The sequence below is a fragment of the Oncorhynchus keta genome, chromosome 12 (genome assembly GCF_023373465.1).
Source record: "Oncorhynchus keta strain PuntledgeMale-10-30-2019 chromosome 12, Oket_V2, whole genome shotgun sequence".
Classification (NCBI taxonomy): domain Eukaryota; kingdom Metazoa; phylum Chordata; class Actinopteri; order Salmoniformes; family Salmonidae; genus Oncorhynchus; species Oncorhynchus keta.
In genome coordinates, this window is record NC_068432.1 from 30432044 (window position 1) to 30439480 (window position 7437).

A 7437-nucleotide genomic window follows, 5' to 3' on the forward strand; every position below is an offset into this window, starting at 1 on the left:
GGTCAGGCCAGGGTGTGACATGGGTTTTGTATGTGGTGTGTAGCTTAGTGGGGTGTTCTAGGAAAGTCTATGGCTGTCTGAAGTGGTTCTCAATCAGAGGCAGGTGTTTATCGTTGTCTCTGATTGGGAACCATATTTAGGCAGCCATATTCTTTGGTTGTATTGTGGGTGATTGTCCTGAGTGTCTTGATGTCCTTGTTCGATGTTAGTTGACACATGTATAGGCTGTTTTCGGTTTTCGTTTCGTTTATTGTTTGTGTTTAGTCGTGTTTACGTTTGTTTAAATAAACATGGATCGCATTCGACACGCTGCAGTTTGGTCCGACTCTCCTTCACCATATGAAAACCGTGACAGTGTTGAGGCACAGACCAGGGGAAGGGTACCAAAAAGTCTCTGCAGCATTGAAGGTCCACAAGTACACAGTGGCCCCCATCATTTTTAAATGGAAGAAGTTTGACTCTTCCTAGAGCTGGCCGCCCAGCAAAACTGAGCAATCGGGGAAGAAGGGCCTTGGTCAGAGAGGATGGTAAGAACTCTGACAGAGCTCAAGATTTCTTCTATGGATATTGGAGAACCTTCCAGAAGGACAACGATCTCTGCAGCACTCCACCAATCAGGCTTTTATGGTAGAGTGGCCAGACGGAAGCCACTTGGAGTTTGCCAAAAGTCACCTAAAGACTCTCAGACCATGAAAAACAAGATTCTCTGGTCTGATGAAACCAAGATTGAACTCTTTGGCCTGAATGCCAAGCGTCACGTCTGGAGGAAACCTGGCACCATCCCTGCTGTGAAGCATAGTGGTGGCAGCATCATGCTTTGGGGATGTTTATCAGCGGCAGAGACTGGCATCGAGGGAAAGATAAGCGGAGCAACGTACAGAGAGATCCTTGATGAAAACCTGCTCAGGAGTGCTCAGGGCCTCAGACTGGGGTGAAGGTTCACCATCCAACAGGACAACGACCCTAAGCACACAGCCAAGACAATGCAGGAGTGGCTTCGGGACAAGTCTCTGAATGTCCTTGAGTGGCCCAGCCAGTGCCCAGACTTGAACCTGATTGAACATCTCTGGAGAGACCTGAAAATAGCTGTGCAGCAACGCTCCCCATCCAGCCTGACAGAGCTTGAGAGGATCTACAGAGAAGAATGGGATAAACTCTCCAAATACAGTTGTGCCGAGCTTGTAGCATCATACCCAGAAGACTTGAGGCTGTAATTGCTTCCAAAGGTGCATCAACAAAGTACTGAGTAAAGGCTCTGAACACTTTTGTAAATGTGATATTTCATTTTTTTTCTTTGCAATTATGGGGTATTGTGTGTAAATTGATGGGGGGGGGGGCTATTTAATCAATTTTCGAATAAGGCTGTAAGTTAACAAAATGTGGGAAAAGTCAAGGGGTCTGGATACTTTCCGAATGGACTGTTTACTCGGGCTCCCGAGTGGCGCAGTGGTCAAAGGCACTGCATTTCACTACCGACCCTAGTTCGATTCCAGGCTGTGATTTTGTACTAATGTAAGTAGTAATGAGTGATAAATTGGTGAACACTATATTTCCTATTAAAATCATTATATAATTCTCCCTTAATGACTACTGTGTAACTTCTGAGCCTTTGGGTATCTACTACATAAAACCTGCACATAACTACACAATTCCTACATGTTCATTATTGCATTTCTATGTAATGCCTACACATTATTGCTGAACAGTATGCCTACTCAATGCTTATTGAATTACTACTGACATTTGTGCATTTAGTGTTGTGTCACTACTGAATTGCTCCTGATCCTTAATTTCATACATAAACCATTTTGAATTACTGTTGAAAACTGACACATTTAGTAAATTTTGCCTATTCAAAATCACAATTGACATCTTCTTGTTTCACTACTGTGTCCCTACTACACTAGTGCACATGTTATTTCCTCAAGATTCTTAATTGTAGTTACATAATCAAACAATACATAATAAGCTTATACTTGTGTTAATCCCTTTGAGTTCATATTTGTATTTATTTTACCTTTATTTAACTAGGCAAGTCAGTTAAGAACAAATTCTTATGTTCAATGACGGCCTTGGAACAGTGGGTTAACTTAGCCTGTTCAGGGGCAGAACGACAGATTTGTACTTTGTCAGTTCGGGGGTTTGAACTTAACTTGAAACCTTCCGGTTACTAGTTACTAGTCCAGTTACTAGTCCTTCCGGTTACTAGTCCAACGCTCTAACCATATCTTAGTTAAGTCGAAGCTGAATGATCTTCAGATCCACTTTTTTGTTGCAGCCATTTTCTCCACCACGTAACCTTTTAGAAAATAAAGACAAACACAAGAGACAGCCAATTATAAGCCATTCTCAATCATCTGCTAACATAGGTCACATAAAACAACACAGAAAAACATTAGATAAACAAAGTTAACCTATTATTTCATTTTTTATAATTTTTTGTGTTTTAACCCCTTTTTCTCCCCATTTTCTTGATATCCGATTGCGATCCAATTACGATCTTGTCTAATTGCTGCAACTCACCAACAGGCTCGAGAGAAAGGCAAAGGTCGCCAAACCGCACTTCTTAACACCCGCCCGCTTAATCAGGAAGCCAGCTGCACCAGCGTGTCGGAGGAAACAACGCGATGATTAAAGTCACACTGCAGGCGCCCAGCCCACCACAAGGAGTTGCTAGAGCAGGATGAGTCAAGTAAAACCCCCAAGTACAGCGCCAAACCCTCCCCTAACCCGGATGACGCTGGGCCAATTGTGCGCCGCCCTATAGGACTCCCGGTCAAGCCCGGTTATGACACCGCCTGGGATCGAACGTAGGTCTGTAATGAAGCCTCAAGCTGCGATGCAGTGCCTTAGAACGCTGCGCCGCTAGGAAGCACCAAACAATGTTAATCTTACCAACAATTGCCTCCATTCTTCTTATGTCGAGGGCCTCCTTTGCAACCGGTCAAAAGAATGGGTAAGTATACCAATATGAATATATTGTACATTTGCACACAAACACAAAACGAAGGAGCTTTTCATGGACTTCAGGAAACAGCAGAGAGCGTACACCCCTATCCACATCGATGGGACCTCAGTGGAGACTACTGCAATGCTCTACCTTCCGGCTACCCGGATAAAGCACTAAATAAACTTCAGTTAGTGCTAAATACGGCTGCTAGAATCCTGACTAGAACCAAAAAATTTGATCATATTACTCCAGTGCTAGCCTCCCTACACTGGCTTCCTGTCAAGGCAAGGGCTGATTTCAAGGTTTTACTGCTAACCTACAAAGCATTACATGGGCTTGCTCCTACCTATCGCTCTGATTTGGTCCTGCCCTACATACCTAAACGTACGCTATAGTCACAAGATGCAGGCCTCCTAATTGTCCCTAGAATTTCTAAGCAAACAGCTTGAGGCAGGGCTTTCTCCTATAGAGCTCCATTTTTATGGAATGGTCTGCCTACCCATGTGAGAGACGCAAACTCGGTCTCAACCTTTAAGTCTTTAATGAAGACTCATCTCTTCAGTGGGTCATATGATTGAGTGTAGTCTGGCCCAGGAGTGTGAAGGTGAACGGAAAGGCTCTGGAGCAACGAACCGCCCTTGCTGTCTCTGCCTGGCCGGTTCCCCTCTTTTCACTGGGTTTCTCTGCCTCTAACCCTGAGTCACTGGCTTACTAGGGCTCTTTCATACCGTCCCTAGGAGGGGTGCGTCACTTGAGTGGGTTGAGTCACTGATGTGATCTTCCTGTCTGGGTTGGCGACCCCCCTTGGGTTGTGGCGTGGCGGAGATCTTTGTGGGCTATACTCGGGCTTGTCTCAGGATGGTAAGTTGGTGGTTGAAGATATCCTTCTAGTGGTGTGGGGGCTGTGCTTTGGCAAAGTGGGTGGGGTTATATCCTTCCTGTTTGGCCCTGTCCGCGGGTGTCATCGGATGGGACCACAATGTCTCCTGACCCCTCCTGTCTCAGCCTCCAGTATTTGCGGGGGCGGGGTCTAGGGTCAGTTTGTTATATCTGGAGTACTTCTCCTGTCCTATCCGGTGTGCTGTGTGAATTTATGTATGCTCTCTCTAATTCTCTCTTTCTTTCTCTCTCTCGGAGGACCTGAGCCCTAGGACCATGCCTCAGGACTACCGGGCATGATGACTCCTTGCTGTCCCCAGTCCACCTGGCCATGCTGCTGCTGCAGTTTCTACTGTTCTGCCTGTGATTATTATTATTTGACCATGCTGGTCATTTATGAACATTTGAACATCTTGGCCATGTTCTCTTATAATCTCCACCCGGCACAGCCAGAAGAGGACTGGCCACCCCACATAGCCTGGTTCCTCTCTAGGTTTCTTCCTAGGTTTTGGCCTTTCTAGTGAGTTTTTCCTAGCCACCGTGCTTCTACACCTGCATTGCTTGCTGTTTAGGGTTTTAGGCTGGGTTTCTGTACAGCACTTTGAGATATCAGCTGATGTACGAAGGGCTATATAAATATATTTGATTTGATTTGATTTACTCAACTCTGCACCTTAGAGGCTGCTGCCCAATATACAGTTGAAGTCGGGAGTTTACATACACCTTTGCCAAATACATTTAAACTCAGTTTTTCACAATTCCTGACATTTAATACTCATACAAATTCCCTGTCTTAGGTTAGTTAGGATCCCAACTTCATTTTAAGAATGTGAAATGGCAGAATAATCATAGAGAGAATTATTTATTTCAGCTATTATTTCTTTCATCACATTCCCAGTGGGTCAGAAGTTTACATAAGGTCAATTAGTATTTGGTAACATTGCCTTTAAATTGTTTGACTTGGGTCAGACGTTTCGGGTAGCCTTCCATAAGCATCCCACAATAAGTTGGGTGAATTTTGGCCCATTCCTCCTGACAGAGCTGCTGTAACTGAGTCAGGTTTGTAGGCCTCCTTGCTCACACATGCTTTTTCAGTTTTGCCCACAAATCTTCTATAGGATTGAGGTCAGGGCTTTGTGATGGCCACTCCAATACCCTGACTTTGTTGTCCTTAAGCCATTTTGCCACAAGTATGCTTGGGGTCATTGTCCGTTTGGAAAACCCATTTGCTTTAATTTCCTGACTGATGTCTTGAGATGTTGCTTCAATATATCCACATAATTTTCCGTCCTCATGCTGCCATCTATTTTGTGAAGTGCACCAGTCCCTCCTGCAGCAAAGCACCCCCACAACATGATGCTGCCGCCCCCGTGCTTCACAGTTGGGGGAGGCTTGTTCTTTGGCTTGCAAGCCTCCCCCTTTTTCCTCCAAACATAACGATGGTCATTATGAACAAACAGTTCTATTTTTGTTTCATCAGACCAGAGGACATTTCTCCAACAAGTATGATCTTTGTCCCCATGTGCAGTTGCAAATCATAGTCTGGCTTTTTTATGGCGGTTTTGGAGCAGTGACTTCTTCCTTGCTGAGCAGCCTTTCAGATTATGTCGATATAGGATTTGTTTTACTGTGGATATAGATACTTTTGTACCTGTTTCCTAAAGCATCTTCACAAGGTCCTTTGCTGTTCTGGGATTGATTTGCTCTTTTCCTATCAAAGTACGTTCATCTCTAGGAGACAGAACGTGTCTCCTTCCTGAGCCGTATGATGGCTGCGTGGTCCCATAGTGTTTATACTATTATATTATATTATAATTTTCCAAGCTGTTTAAAGGCACAGTCAATTTAGTGTATGTAAACTTTTGACCCACTGGAATTGTGATACAGTGAATTATAAGTGAAATAATCTGTCTGCAAACAATTGTTAGAAAAATGACTTGTGTCATGCACAAAGTAGATGTCCAAACTGACTTGCCAAAACTATAGTTTGTTAATGAACAAGAAATTTGTGGAGTGGTTGAAAAATGAGTTTGAATGACTCCAACCTAAGTGTTTGTAAACTTCTGACTTCAACTGTACATAGGCATGGAATCACTGGTCACTAATAATGGAACACTAGTCACTTTTATAATGTTTACATACTGCTTTACTCATTTCATATGTATATACTGTATTCTATTCTACTGTATTTTAGTCAATGCCACTCTGACATTTTTCGTCCTAAAATGTATATATTTCTTAACTCCATTCTTTTACTTTCGATTTGTGTGTATTGTTGTTGTCACGATCGTCGTAATGAGCGGACCAAGGCACAGCATGAGTATAGTTCCACATATTTTTAATCTCATGAAACAAACAAAACAATAAAGAAACATGACTAAACATAAGCAATATCCCACAATACACAGGTGGGGAAATGGCTACCTAAATATGATCCCCAATCAGAGGCAACGATAAACAGTTGACTCTAATTGGGAACCATATTAGCACCAACACAGAAATAGACATACTAGAACACCCCCTAGTCACACCCTGACCTACTTCACCATAGAGAACCAAGGGCTGGAACCAAGGGCTCTCTATGGGCAAGGCTGAAACCAAATGGGGAGGGTAGAGGGGGGGTGATTAGTGGCGGTGGCGGCTCCGGTGCAGGTCGTAGCCCCCACCCAGACCCCGGATCCGGCCATGGCACCGGGCTGAATGCTGTGCCTGGACTGAGCATCGGCAAAAATGAGGGCTCCGGCCATGGAGCTGGGTTGGACACCATGCCTGGACTGGGCACCCGGCACAGAGGAAGGCTCCTGCCCTGAAGCGGGACTGGACACCGTGCCTGGACTGGGCATCGGTGCAGAGGAAGGCTCCTGCCCTGGAGCGGGACTGGATGCCGTGTCTGGACTGGGCACCGGTGCAGAGGAGGGCTCCTGCCATGGAGCGGAACTGGATGCCGTGCTTAGACTGGACACTGGCGCAGAGGAAGGCTCCTGCCCTGGAGCGGGACTGGACACCGTGCCTGGACTGGGAATCGGTGCAGAGGAAGGCTCCTGCCCTGGAGCGGGACTGGATGCCGTGCTTAGACTGGACACTGGCGCAGAGGAAGGCTCCTGCCCTGGAGCGGGACTGGACACCGTGCCTGGACTGGGAATCGGTGCAGAGGAAGGCTCCTGCCCTGGAGCGGGACTGGACGCCTTGCCTGGAAGCTCCGGACCGTTGACCGTTGCTGGAGGTTCTGGACCGTTGAACGTAGCTGGAGGTTCCGGACCGTTGACCGTTGCTGGAGGTTCTGGACCGTTGAACGTAGCTGGAGGTTCCGGACCATTGACCGTTGCTGGAAGCTCTGGACTGTGAACCGCTGCAGGAAGCTCTGGACTGTGAATGCGCACTGGAGGCCTAGTGTGTGGAGCCGGTACAGGTGGCACCGGACTGGTGACACGCACTTCAGGGCGAGTGCGGGGAGCTGGCACAGGACGTACCGGACTGGGGAGACGCACTGGCCATATTTGGCCAGCTAATGTTAAATTTTACTTTATGTGTTGGTTATGTAGGCTTATTCTAACCCATAGCTTTCTACTACATATTGTAACAACTCTGGGTTCATAAGCGTGGATATC